Source organism: Stenella coeruleoalba, assembly GCF_951394435.1.
Source record: "Stenella coeruleoalba genome assembly, chromosome: 13".
Taxonomy (NCBI): domain Eukaryota; kingdom Metazoa; phylum Chordata; class Mammalia; order Artiodactyla; family Delphinidae; genus Stenella; species Stenella coeruleoalba.
This window is the reverse complement of record NC_137159.1, coordinates 33,258,565-33,273,208: the sequence shown is the minus strand read 5'-3', so window position 1 is coordinate 33,273,208 and position 14,644 is coordinate 33,258,565. Positions and strand designations below refer to the sequence as shown.

At 39.5% G+C, this 14,644-nt stretch overlaps 1 long non-coding RNA gene across 1 annotated transcript in view; it reads right to left on the bottom strand.

The window, feature by feature from the left end:
• Positions 1-1,251: 1,251 nt before the first annotated feature.
• Positions 1,252-14,644, bottom strand: part of LOC307196202 — a 46,419-nt gene continuing 33,026 nt past the window's right edge. The window contains exons 6-7 of the long non-coding RNA XR_013831067.1: positions 13,931-14,190; positions 1,252-1,387 (exon numbers count right to left, since the gene is read on the bottom strand). This is a non-coding gene — a long non-coding RNA (uncharacterized lncRNA). The remainder of the gene's footprint in view (positions 1,388-13,930; positions 14,191-14,644) is intronic.

The following is a 14,644-nucleotide window of genomic DNA, read 5'->3' as shown; positions in this document are numbered from 1 at the left end:
GACTTACTTCACTTAGTGTGATAATCTCTAGGTCCATCCACGTTGCTGCAAAAAGCACTAATTCATTCTTTTTCTATGGCTGAGTAGTATTCCATTGTATGTATCTACACCACATCTTCTTTATCCATTCAGACTATTAACTCTTATTCCAGTATTTCTCATGCCCCTGACCAGAGCCTCTTTGAAAGAAACAGTGTGGAATTCAATTTTTATACTTTTTGGGTCTTGAGTAGAGAAGCATATGATATCAGCTTCCTCCTGTGTCATGGGTGTCAAGATCTGTTCACAGGAAGCCACAACCATTCAGGTATTTTTATGTTTCTTCCATCCTCCCAACCCCAGTTTCTCTCCCTCCCCATTTGTAAGAGCTCCCCCTACACTTGGTTCAATTATTATTCTCCATTTCCTTGACTCCTCTACCAACCTCCTCAACTCTCTGATGATTTTGTCTCCCTTCTCAGTAGGTTTTCTGATTAACCTTCATTCCTCCTCTTTTCTCCAAAACCTGCTGTCTGGCTGGTAAAGTAATCTCTGTTTTCCATTCAAGGCTAGCTATCTAATGATTCTTCTCTGGCTTTCAGATTGGAATCCTGGGGTCATTTGTCTTTAATAGTAGGGGTAACATGGCGGACCCTTTGTCTGCTGGTGTCCACAAGGCAAATTGCTTCTGATCCCACTTGGCCTCTCACCTTTCCCCTCTGGCAATGCTAAACTAGCATCTATAGAAATTAAGATTCCTCAGGAAATTAACTCTCCAATTCATCTTCACCTTAGACAGCCACTACCTCCCTCTTTAACATATAACGTTTATTCATAGAATTATTAAACCTTGAAAAGAAACCATTTAATCTATTCTGCTTGTTTCATAGTAGAGGGAACCAGAGTCCAGATGGTGTAGTGACTTGACCAAAGTCACACGGCCAAGACTATTTAGAGACATTCGAGACGAGAACCTGCTCTCCATCCTCTTCCTGCATGGTCTTCTCACCCAATTGTCCCCCCCCTCCCTTAGTCTTGCCAGTTCCTCTTCCAATAAAATCTCACATCTGGAATATTGACATACTAGTTTTACCCTTTCTAGGACCTTAACATAAAATCAACTAAACTGAATGATCAAATTTTTGATTCAGTAATTAGATAACAGAATAAACCTGACTTCTAGATCTTTCCCTGACATCTGAACACTTCTCACCCTTCCCCTCTTTGACCGACTTACCTTCATCTGAGGTAGTAAATGATGGTGTTTTTGACCAGCATTCTCCCAAGGGTGTTGTCATGAGATGGTTTAGTCAAGAAGGGCCCTGTATCAAACACGTTTGCAAATGCTCATGGCATGTCTGATCCCTGCCTTGGCAATTCGTACTGTGTGTCAAAGCCTCTGGGAATGCTGTAATCAGAAAATTTTCATGACATTGTTTAATTTAATATGTATCAAGCCTCTCTGGTTATGGAACTCTTTAGCTGACAATATACCTATTGAAATCTTGCAGTACACATTTTAGGGAAAAGTAGTTCTAGATTCCATATCTCTGTTTCTGTCTGGATCCCCTACTTTCTCGAACTCTTGGCATCCTTACACTGCCCTACAAAAACATTCCCATCCTGTGGACTATCCTTTTAAGTTCCTACCATGTTAAAGTATTAATAAGGGCTCTCTATGTGCAGGAAATCATTGAGCTTGGAATCTGAAATGGGTTGAATCCCAGCTGAACTGGCCACATGACTTTGAATGAACAGCTTTACTTTCTGTGAGCACTGATTTCTTCACCTGTAACCTCAGCATCGTAATTTCTGTCTTGCTTATATCAGTATTGCTTTAAGGATCGGCAGAAATAATAGACGGGAAAACATGTCATTCACTCTAAAAGGTGGTATAAACGTTAAAAATTATTATGATGGTAATGACAGCGACGCTAAACCTCTTTCCTGAAGTTACACATTTACATTAGTGTCAAAAGTTCCCAAAGAGGTTTAAAAACTGGTCATATTGGGTTTAATCTGTCAATTGAGTATAGGGAAATAACAGCTGAAGGATCAAAAGCAGAAATTTGCCAGTTGCAAAAGAGAAGGAGAAGGAAGGTGTAACCCTGGTGGGGAGAAAGGTTAGGGGGAATTTAAAATCATTCTCCGAGGAGGAGACAGAGCTTACATGATTTTCATAAGAGATTTCTCCTGACCTAGGGAAAGGGGTAAACAGTCAGCCAGGAGCTAGGTGCCTGGTGGAAACATACATGAAATTGTTGAAGAAGTGGAGGGCTTTGGCTCAAGCAGTAGAGACCCCCTCCTCAGTGACCTGAAGGAAGCCAGAAACCCTAGAAGAACGTGCAAGAAAGTCTTTTCTGAGACATCCCAGAGATTTATCCATTTTGCCCCAGAGGGAAGGAGGCAAATAGGGCTGGATGTCAGTAACGGCAGTTCAACGATTCAGAGCTGAACCAGAGAAATACTAGTTTCTCATAGATAGGTTTATATGAGTGCATCCTTCTCGTCTGCCAGGCCGGTGGCCAGAAAAACATCTGTTACACATTTTAATAGGGGTCTGTGGAACACATCACATGACGCTATAACCCAAAGGAATGATGTAAATGATAGGGAAATTTAGAGATCACAGCTGGCCAGAAACTAAATGTGACATTGGCCCTTTAAGGCTTTGTCCTTCTGACCACTCCAAGTTCCTAATCCTCCTGCCAAGTGGGCTGGAGGCCAAAATATTTCTTAACTTTGCATTTATTTCAGGGTGTTAATCTCATAGGCAACCAACTCCTATTTAATAAACTCAAACTCCTCAGGCCCTCCCCCTCAGGGATGCCTGTGTCTGCTCTCCCAAAGCCTTAGCATACATGCGCCTGCCCCTGTCTTTTCCTGCCTGCCGAGGGTGTTGACACAGCAGTGTCAGGGCATCGTGCAGCTGTCATCAGCCCCATGCCACAGATGGTACCTCAATTATGCATCCTTCCCACAGCGTCTGCCTTGGCCACACGAGCCGTCTACCTGCCTCTGAGTCTCACTTGGGGCTCCAGAGGCCAGGAGGTGAGGCAGAAGAGCTGAACTCCAGATGGACTCAGGAACCTTTAGCTCTAAGACCAATCGCAGAAGGAGTGGGCTTCCCTTGCCCCATCCTCAGCCCTATTTTTAATCACTAACCAAGGAAGGTAATGAGAAAGTACTTGAATTACAAAGATTCCCATTTATTACTCTGGCCGCCCCTCCACAAAGCATCTCTTTTCCCCTTTGGCAAGAACAGATCACTATTGACACTTTTAGAAGGCCCTGGGCCCCTCTCAATTATTGGCCTAATCTCTGCCTGCTCTGAAAGCAGAATTCTTTCCTAACTAGATTTTTTAGAAAGTTAAGAGGCCATTCTTTGCTTTATTCATTGGAATGACTTCGTGAGCTAATGTATTCTCCTGTCAGTACATTTCATGGGTTCAGCAACATCTGCAGGATATGGAAAGAGCAGAAATAAACCAGATGTTTCCAAAAGGTAGCTCCACTAAGCCTTCTTAACATAATTATTGCAATAGCGCATCCACATTTTATGGTACCTCCTCTATCTTTATACGCTGCTAACTTTTCCTGTAGAACTCCAAACCCGTGGACCTGAGTTCCTTCTAAACAGATTTGTAATCTTAAAAAAAAAAAAAAATTGACATATATCCTCCATTAAATCCAAATTTCCTTTATCAAATTTTAGAGGGGAAAAATAGATTAAGGAAATGCAGATATTTATCTCAGCCTTCAACATTTACACTCATTTGGTTAATTACCACTTAATTACACTGTCAAAGGGGAAAATTTTACCACAGACAGACCAGTGCCCACCCTTCAGGGCCTCACTTCTTCCAAGAGGCAGACCTCTGCTCGGAGCCAACTCCTTTCTCCACGAAACATTTGTAATGATTACTTGACAAGAAGTGCAGATACAAAATTGCGCAAAGGAGAGCCATCACTCACCAGAGGCTTTCTCTGAGTTCTCAAGCTAGAGCAACAGTGCCCCCCAAAGCAAGCAGCCAGCAACATCCTGTAAGCTGACACTGGGCTGCCCAAACTTCTATTTTCTGCTTCATAAGCCGAGGAGCTATTTTAAGAGTTGCTGGCCGAAAAGCAGGCTCTATTACAACCAGACGAGCATTCCAACCAAGCTGGGGAGCCTCGGCTGGAAACAGAGAATATTTCCACCTATTTTAACTCAGACGCCAGGAATTCTCTATGGAGGAGATGGGGTTGGGGAGCAGGAGACACAGTAGAAAATCGGAAAACTTCAGAAGTTTGCCAAACTCGAGGGAACAAAGTATAACTAGATTAATGCATAAATCTTATTAACCGAAATGCAGCTGAATAGAGTCATTTGTCATCAGAGTTTCTCCATCTTTTAACAAATGGCAATATTTTGGGGTCTCATAGTTCTCTGCCAAGTGGAAGACCTCATTAAAGCTGTTGGAAAATAACAGTATTTGAATTAGTTTAATCATGATATGATGAACTATCAACCCAATTTTTTAAAACAATATGCAAGTAGCCTTTTTAAGCCAGAGACTCTGTTTTCCAAAACAGGAAATGAAGCATAACGCCCTTAATTTCTTCATGAGGGCAAAATCCTAGATACCCCGATGCAGTGATACAATGAGCATGAAATGAAACCAACAATCCCCACCCCAGTGACTCCCTTTGTGCATTGACTAGAAGGTCTTTTGGCTCCAAGAATGGAAACTGCATTAAGCCGGAGCCTGACCCAAATTTTCTCTTTCAAGTTCTAAGCCCTGTTTTCTATTTTCCCTTCTATCTTGGAATAGGGTCAATCTATAAAAAATGAAATTTCACATTCCTGAAAGACAATGATGATGTCATATCAGCCTGCTTGGCTTTTATGCTGCTCTTTGGGGGTATTACAAGGGGAAAAAAAAAATAATAATGTGGTGTTGGGAAAAGGGAATGAAAGCCAGGAAGCCTGAAAATCGAAGTTTTAAAACCAAACTGTATAATCAACAACACAATCATAAACACCTACAAGAAACAACCCCTTCCACTCCCCTGCAAGAAGCCACAATGAGACCTCCCCCACTATACTCCGACCAAAACAGAATTAAAAGGACTGATAATACCAAGTGTTTGTAAGAATGGGAAGAATTAGAATTCTCATGTATTTTAAGTGGGAACGTAAATTGGTACAACCACTTTGGAAAACAGTTTGATGGTTATCTACTAAATATATAAATCCTAAGATGGAGCAATTCTACTCCCGGGTATATATCCAACCTAAATAAGCATATATGTCTACCAAAAGGCTTGTACAAGTAGGTTCATAGCAGCTTTATTCATAATCACCCCATCCCAAAAGTCCATCATTTGTAAGATAAATTGTGAGATATTCGTTCCATAGAATGTCACACAGAAATATTTTCCAGACCAAAAAAAAAAAAAAAAAAAGAGTGCATACTATGTGATTTCACTTATATTTTGTTCAAAAATAGGCAAAACTAGAAGTGATAGAAGTTATCATAATAGCGGTGGAGGTAATGGCTGGACAGGGCATGAGTGAGCCCTTGGGGTGTGTTGGGATTGTTCTGTATCTTACTATGGGTGTAGTTCCACAGGTATATACAAATGTAAAAATTCATGCAGCTGGACAGTTAGTTACTATATATGAACTTTATTTATGGTATACCCCTCAAAATAAAAGCAAAAGGAAAAGCAAGACAAAGAAAAAAAAAGAAAGTAAAGAAAAAAACCCTCCCCGAGTCATCAGTTTCAAACATGTCTCACGTAATGTCACTTCCTACATCAAGCCTTCCTGAGCTTCCTGCTTCTGATGACAATGACTTGCAAACTCTTCACTTGCTTTATCATGCATGTTCTGGGACCAGCCTACCTCGACACCTCTCACCACTTTTGCCCTACTTCCTCTTTCTGACTCCCCTCCAGCCACACTGATATTTTTCTTCTCGAAAACACCAAGCTCTTTTCTGACCTAGGTCCTTGGCATTTACTCTTCATTCTGAGTGGAACATTCTTCTCCCAGAACCCATCCCCAAGACTGTCGCCAACTCACCATTCCAATCTCAACGCAAATGCCATCTCCTCTGCTTGACGGCCCTAGTAGTGTTCTGCTCTCACCATCCCTCTCTACCCTACTGCCCTACTTATCCTCTTCAGTTTTATATACTGCACTGATTCTCTAAAACTATTCTGTTTGCTTACTTTGTTTATTTCTCTGTCCTCCACAAAAATGCATGCTCTTTGAGACAGTGGTCAAGGTCACTCTCTTAAGGTCACTGCTATATCTCCAAGTGTCTAGGATGGAGCCTGGCATCCAGCGGACGCTCAATGACTATTTACTTAGTGATGCATAAATGACTCAATAAATGTATAAATCACTGCCCTCGAGAGTTAATGGGCGTGGTAAAATTAATAAGCAGTAGTAGGGCTCAGTCAAAAGAGCACTGGATCAAATGTTTGCAAACTGAGAAGTCTGCAGTAGATGATCACCTGCTTTAACATCTTTAATATTCATCTATCTATATTTAGTTGGGAGACTGGATAGATAGACATGAGAAGGACATAAACAACCCAAAACAGCAAAAAGCCCAAACAGAGACCTCAGAGAGAAAGCCATCAGGTCAGGCTGGTGTGGTCAGGGGGCCCTGCAAAAGCTGTGAGATTTTCACTGGGCCTGGAAAGCTGGTTGGAAGCAATGGAAGTAGATTGAGGGGAACAGAAGGTCCTAAATAGTAAACTTGGGTCAGCAAATATGCAGAGGTGAAAAAACCCAAGGCATCACCAAGGGCTGGAGCAGATGAATATCACTCAAGAAGAGGGTTGGTATTGAAGAGTGGGTCCCCACCAGTGTCCAAATTTCTTCCTCCTCATTTTTGAACACACCCAGCTCTTAGAAGAGGGATTAGCAATTACCAGTGAACCAACCATCTCCCAAAGAGAAGCAGCTTGACTTATATAATGGGTTAGATGAACACTGACCTCCCTTGAAACTGCAGCCTGAAAGGTGATATGAATCAAATATCAGAAATTTGCTTTATTGCCTCTGGAAAGATAGAAATTTAAATGTATTCCCTGTGTGGAAGTGAGAGGTTTGTATACAGAACCACCAACCTGTGGAAATACATTCTTTTATTCATTTGCCCTAATATTTTGGCTGTACTATAGAGCTAATATTATTGTTTATTTTTGAGAGTTAAAATGCTATCTCATTACCTTCAACTGCTATCATCAAGCCAGTCACAAAGTTTTTAAAAATATAATTAATTCTCAAACTATAAACTTTCCAAATAAATACTTTGATAGAGTAGGAATCATTTGATTAAACTGAGCATGTTGTCTAGGAATTGTGAAGTGTGTGTGTGTGTGTGTGTGTGTGTGTGTGTACAAAGCCAGAATATGATGAATAACACACTTGCCCAATAATTTATAGGTTAAAAAAAAGTATTTAGAACCTAAATAAGTTCAAACTACTGGAAGTGGGATGCAAGCAGAGATGAAAAGGAAGATCATTGATGCCAACTATTCCTTGTTTGAAAAGAGTCTGGAGTTTGATCTGGAAAAAAGAAAGAAAGAAGACTTGATTCTAGTGTTATTTTTTCAGAACTGATTAATTTCTTCTTACTGCACAGCTGGAAACACATGGAAATAAGTAAGGGTTTCACTGCAGAAGGCTCAGTTGGAAGTAATTTGCCATTGAGCTAGTAAATTGGGAATTTCAGACTTCCGGTCCTCAAGTTGGGGCCCAAGATTGGCAATGGCCACCTTTTGGTTCCAGAACCAAACCAAAGAATTCCAGTGGATCATTTCTCTGAGGATTCTCTCCTTGACTCCATAAGACTGGCAAAGTTGAGGCTGCTTTCCATAGGACCAATCTATTGGGTTAATCTTTGGTGCCTCTGGAGTCTGGTAGAGATTTCAGAATACTCTCAATGGGTAGGGCTACTGCCATTTACATCTATACATCCTGATAATGCTCAAGGAAGTTGCAACTATCACAGCTCACAGGTGACCACCACAGTACTAGGAAAAACACTAGTATATTCTTATTTAGAGAAGAAGCTCAAGGAAAGAGAAGGGGTAAAGAAATTACTTTTCATTTATATGAAGAGGTAGAAAAACCTCAAACAAACCTCAGACAGATCTGGGTTAAATCCCAGATCCACTACTTACTCGATTCTCCCTTTCAAATTCTGCTTTCACCATTTGTCTCAGGCTGTGCCTACATGCTTAGCAATGAAACACTGCTATTCCTAACTTTTACTTAAAGTGATTGTTATGCGCATGTAATGTATGACATCAATTCTCCAATCTTAATCAATAGCTCTGCGATGATGATAAATTGATCTATCTGAAGGTTGCCATTTAAAGGTTTTGCACTACCATTCAATCATTCTGAGCTGTCCAACTCCAGAACTACAGCTACCTATTCAAAGCCAGTTCTCTTTCAGGGTTTTTTGTTTTACTATTAAGCCATCATAGTGTAGCTATCGTTCCCTGAAAACTCTGTGTAAATTCCCAACTCCAGGTCTTTGCTCAGGTCACTCACCCTCACACAATGCTCTCTCCTTCCCTGTGAAAGCAATCTCCTCTGAGTCTGCATTCTTTGATCCATTCTCTTTCTCTTCCATTGGATTTGTTGGTGTCATTTAGGTCCTAGCATATGTTTCTTTTATTGTCAGTTATCTTTGTCCTTAATGGCAGAGACTATGGTTTTATGCTTTTTGATATTTTCATGACTGATGAGATACACCATTCATAACAGGTGTTCAACATATTAATGGCAGCACTGAAAACAAACAAAAAAAATTTGGGACTCAGACAGATCTGGGTCATATCCCAGATCCACTACTTACTAGATTCTCCCTTTCCCTGGCCTCCATATTCAATCATCAAGCCTTTCTCTTCTTCCAAAATGTATATCTAATCTAATTACTTCTCTTGTTACTGCCATTGTCTCTATTCATACCACCATCACCTCTTCCCTCAACCACAGAAATAGGCTCGTGACTAGCCTCCTTGTTTCTATTCTTGCCCCTTACCTTCCGTTCTTCATACTATAACAAAATTGCCTTGTTGTTTAAAGGAAACCATACATCCTACTCCCTCGCTGAAACTCTTCAACGTTTTCCCACTGTGCTTAGAATCAAGCCCAAATCCCTGACCTTGACCACGGCTTCAGGACCCTGCGTGATCTGACCTCTGCCCCAGCATCATCTCACACCTCTCTATCCCTCTCTCACTATATTTCAGTCACACTAGCCCTTGGACAGTTTCAAGAAATGGCTGAGTTCTTACCCACCTTCAGGGCCTTTGCCTGGAAGTTAACTCAACCTGGAATCCTCTTCCTTGATTCTCAACTGGCTGGCTTCTCATCTCCCCGATCTCAGGACAAATGTCCCCTTGTCATTTCAAAACCTTCTTGATCACTCTAACTCATTCCTTATACCTTGTTATCCTCTATTATAGCATCCTATTTATTTCCTGTATGGCACCTGCAACGGTCTATAATTCTCCTGTTTATTTGTGTACTTGTCTTGTTAACTGCCAACTCACTGAAATGTACAATCCATGAAATCAGGGATCTTTTCTGTTATCCATAGTATCTGTAACCACTAGAATAGTGCCTAATACATAATAGATGCTAAATAAACAGTTTTTCACCCTTATAAACAGTAAATGTTAATTTATGAATGGATTCACAATGCATATACTTCCATTTCTCCTCTCCTGGCCTTTGTCATATGTTTTACTGGTACGTATGTTATACCGTATACGGTGTTATACTGTATTATTATTTTTAAAACAGTCCATTGTCTTTTAAAGAGATTTAGCTAATAAGAAAAAAGAACCTTACATATTTACCTATGTAGCTAATGTTTTCATTATCTTGTATAGATCTATATTCCTGCCTGGTATCATCTCTCTGCTTAAATGATTTTCTTTAACATTTCGTATAATACAGTTCTCCTGATGATGCATTTTTCCAGTTTTTGTATTTCTGAAAAAGTCTTTATTTTATCTTCATTTTGAAAGCTATTGTCACTGGTTATGCAATTTTTGCTTTTGTTATTTTACAATTTTAAAGACATTGCTCCACTGTCTTCTCTCTTCCATTGTGTCTAATGAGAAATAAGCCATCATCTTGATCTTTGTTCCTCTGTGTGTCTTTTTTTCTGTTTTTAAGATCTTATCTATTGCTAGCTTTGAGTAATTTGATTACAATATGTTTGGTGTGGTTTTCTTTATGTTTCTTATGATTGGAGTTCATTTAATTTCTTGGATCTGTGGATTCACAGCATTCATCAAATTTGGAAATATTTTAGCCATTATTTCTTCAAGGTTTTTTTTTTTTTTGGCTGCATTGGGTCTTCATTGCTGCACGCGGGCTTCCTCTAGTTGCGGCGAGCGGGGGCTACTCTTGGTTGCGGTGCGCGTGCTTCTCATTGCGGTGGCTTCTCTTGCTGTGGAGCATGGGCTCTAGGCACGTGGGCTCAGTAGTTGTGGTTCGAGGGCTCTGGAGCGCAGGCTCAGTAGTTGTGCTGCACAGGCTTAGTTGCTCCGCAGCGTGGGGGATCTTCTCAGACAAGTGCTTGAACCCGTGTCCCCTGAATTGGCAGGTGGATTCTTAACCACTGCTCCACCAGGGAAGTCCCACTTCAAGTATTTTTATGTCTCGTTCCTCTTCCCTTTCAAGACCTCCAATAATATGCATGCTAGGCTGATTGCAGTTGTCCCAGAGTTCACTGATGCTCTTTTCATTTTTTCTTGAGCTTTATTTCTCTGTGTTTCCTTTGGGATAGTTTCTATTGCTATGTCTTCAAGTTCACTAATTTTTTCTTTTGTAATATCTAATGTGCTGTTAATTCCATCAAATGTGCTTTTTATCTCAGGCATTATATTGTAGTTTTCATCTTTAAAAGTTTGATTTAGGGTTTTTTTTTTACATCTTCCATGTCTCCAGTTAACTTGTTCAACCTTTTTTCTAGCTTCTTGAACATATGAAATATAGTTATAATAACTGTCTTTAATGTCCTGTCTGCTAATTCTACTACTATTGTCAGCTCTAGGTTGATTTTGATTAATTGATTTTCAACCCAGATCGGTTATATATTCGTTTCTTTGCATGCCTGGTAATTTTTAATTGGATGCTAAGCATTGTGAATTTTATTTTGTTGGATGTTGGATATTCTTGAATTCCCATAAATATTTTTGAACTTTGTCCTGAGATATTAAGTTATTTGGAAAATTTGGTCTATGGTTGACTTTCTTTTCAGCTTTGCTAGGTAGCCTTAGGTCTAGGGCTATTTGTTTCTCATTACTCTAGCAAAAACCTTCTAAAATTCTACCCAATGACCAAAGAATTGTGAAGTTTTCCAATTTGACTGGTGGAAACAATCACTATTCTTTGCCTTGTATGAATGTCAGGTCCTGTTCTCTCTAATACTTCTGAGTGATTCTTTCTTCTTCCAGGGTAATTTCTTCATTCACATGTCCTGATTAGTACTCAACTGAATATTCATTCAGGGAGTCCTCTCTCCTTGAGCCACAGCCTGTAAACTTTCTCAAGACTATAAGCTGTAGCAATTGTAGGGCTCAATTAAGTTTTTCTCATCTCTCAGGGATCTCTGTCCTTTGATGCCTGATGTCCAATGTGTTGATTTTTAATTATTTCAGAGGGAGACCATAACCAGTCTATGTTACTCTATCTTGACTGGAAACAGAAGTCCCAGAGTACATGTGAACATTGCCTAATCCTCTCCCTCATAGAGATACTCTCTGGGGAACAGGTCTAAAGTATAATAAAATGGTAACAACAAGTAAAGCATGAAAAAAAATCAGAGAAAGAAGAAAGTACAGTGAAATGCCACACCACAGTTATGCTGGAGTTGGATAGTAGAGAAAAGAGAAGGAAATCGCCTTTACTGATTACTACCTTATTTGGAGTATATGAAACAGGCCATGCTATATGAAATTCTCTTCTCTTTTGGTGGGGAGGAAAAAAACAAGGTAGAGTTAGTAAGGAAAAAGAAAGCCATTCTTCCAACCCATCCCTCCCTCTCACACCACACACACACACACACACACACACACACACACACACACACACAGCCTCTTATCTCATTAAGCGATGTGACCCTCCTCACAAAGAAGGGTCATCAGCAAATACAGTGGCTTGTGAACACATCACGGGATGTGCTCATTATACCACAAAGACAGAGTAGGGACCAAGCAATCACAGGGCAACATAGAAAATTGTTTTATAAGCCGACTTTTACAAATTGATTTCAAAACTGGGGAGCAATTACCATTAAGCAAAATAATTTGCTGCCCCGAAGAGGGTAGGGCAAGGCAGTAGGTCCAAAGATAACCTAAACCATCATTAGAGAAATCCAGTTATTTAGTCAATTTTACTTATTTACAGGACTAAAGATTAATGAGTTCAGATACTCACTCAGACAGTAATTAGGTTTCAAAAACATACTATAACACAATCAATCATGGCTCTTGAACATAATGGCATTAGGGCAGAGCCCTCTTTCAGCTCCAGTTATTAGCAAGTGATTGGTGAACACTGGGTGAAGCTGAGAGGTTACCCCAGGGCCCTGCAATAAAATGAAAGAAGACCCTTAAATAAGAAGAAAGTATATCTTTGATCCTTTGTCCTTCGCTTGGATATTCTGAAATATTGTGCTCAGGATGTGAGGTTTCATAACAGAACTTCAAGGATTGGTGGCATTTAAAAATACAGTTGATGTTTCACTTGAAATATATCTTTACTTGATAATCTAGCTATTTACAGTCTTTTGAATCTATTATTAACATTTTCAGATTTTTAAAAAATTTACTTTCTCATGACTTTATGAGTAAAGATAACTCGAGAGTTTTATAAATATACTGGGACCTCATGGCACCAAAGAAAAAGCCAAAAAAATAAAAAAAAAAGAGCTTTAAATGAGGGAGAATTTTTTATTATCTGCTTCTACTTAGCAAAGAACAGCTTTGCCTTTCATGAGACAGAGAAATTAGATAAAGGTACAAGTCCTACACTCATGGAATCTAGGATGGAGAATAGACAGGAGAGAAAAGAAAGAGCAGTAATCATTTGGAATAATTTTAGATTTACGGAGAAGTTGCAAAGATAATAGAGAGTTCCTGTATACCTTTCACCTAGCTTCTCCCAGTGTTAACATCTTACATGACCATGATATACTTGCCAAAGCTAAGAAATCAACATTCGTACATTACTATTAACTAAACTCCACACTTCATTTGGATTTCACCAGTTTCTCCAATACTGTCCTTTTTTCCGTTCCAGAATTCAATCCAGGATACCATTGTGTATTTAGTCACACCTCCACAATCTTCTGGCTGGTGACACCCACTCAGTCTTTCCTTGTTTCCCATGACCTTGACCATTTTGAGGAATGTGTATGTTGTAGAACATTCCTCAGTTTGTCTCATGTTTTCTCATGACCAGACTGGGGTTGTGGATTTTTGGAAAGAATACCACAGAGTTCAAGTACCCTTCTCATTGCATCATATAAGAGGCTCTGTGGACATCAACATGATTTATTACTGCTGATATACACCTTGCTCACTCTGTGAAGATGGGATCTGCCAGGTTTCTCCTCTGTAAAGTTACTATTTTTTCCTTCCCATACTCTATTCTTTGGAAGCATGTCATTACATCCAACACCCACTTGAGAAGGAGGGGAATTAAGCTTTATCTCCTAGAGAGCGGGTATCTACTTACAGTATTTGGATTTCTTCTTTACGGAAGATTTGTGCATTCTCTCCCACTTATTTATTTATCCAATCTCTTTCCTCACTTATTTTAAATAAACATGTCCTCCTAGCTGCTTCTCTCTATATATTGGATTTTATGTCAAAATATAACAAGCACATTAGTTCATGCTGTATTGCAAAGACTCACCAGACCTCTTTGGAAGACACATGCTTGTCCTTCAAGAAGCCACTGTGCAGTTTATTAAATTTGTAATTTTATTCTTCAAATGCTTTTCTTGATTTTTTGAATGTAACGTTTATTTTTCTGTGGTTGTTTGTGCAGACTCCATGCATTTCCTTTTAGAATGTTAGGTCTATCTCTGAGGCAGTTAATTTTTTACACAGGTTATGGAATTAATCTAAGACTGTGTAAACTTCTGCTATGTCTCCACAAGTTTCTAAGAACAGCTGAAAAAGAAAAAATATAACATTAGGATCATTCAATTCAGCAGTTGTTTTGTTTCCATAACAGCAAACAAAGGATTTGACTGACTTTCTCTAAAATAATCGTGTTTCTCTGTTTCAGTTTGGATCTACAATTCTTTTTACCTTGTGAATGCCCTCCGAAAAAAAATGAAGAACTGACTTCTTTTCCTTTACATAGCTTCCTCTCCACTTAACTCTTCCCCAAGGGGAAAAATACCTTTAAACCTTTAAATTTAGTCCTGAAATAGACAACCTCAGAAGAGCATAGGGATTTGCATTTTATGTTTGGTTTATCTGAGTCCCAATCAATTGGTTTCCTGAGTGAGCCACACCAAATTCCTTGTGTCCTATGCCAGGCTCCTGTGAGTTACAAGTCCAACCCTGGTTTCTTACCAGCTTTTCCAGGGGAGAGCAACATGAGACCCATGGGTCTTCC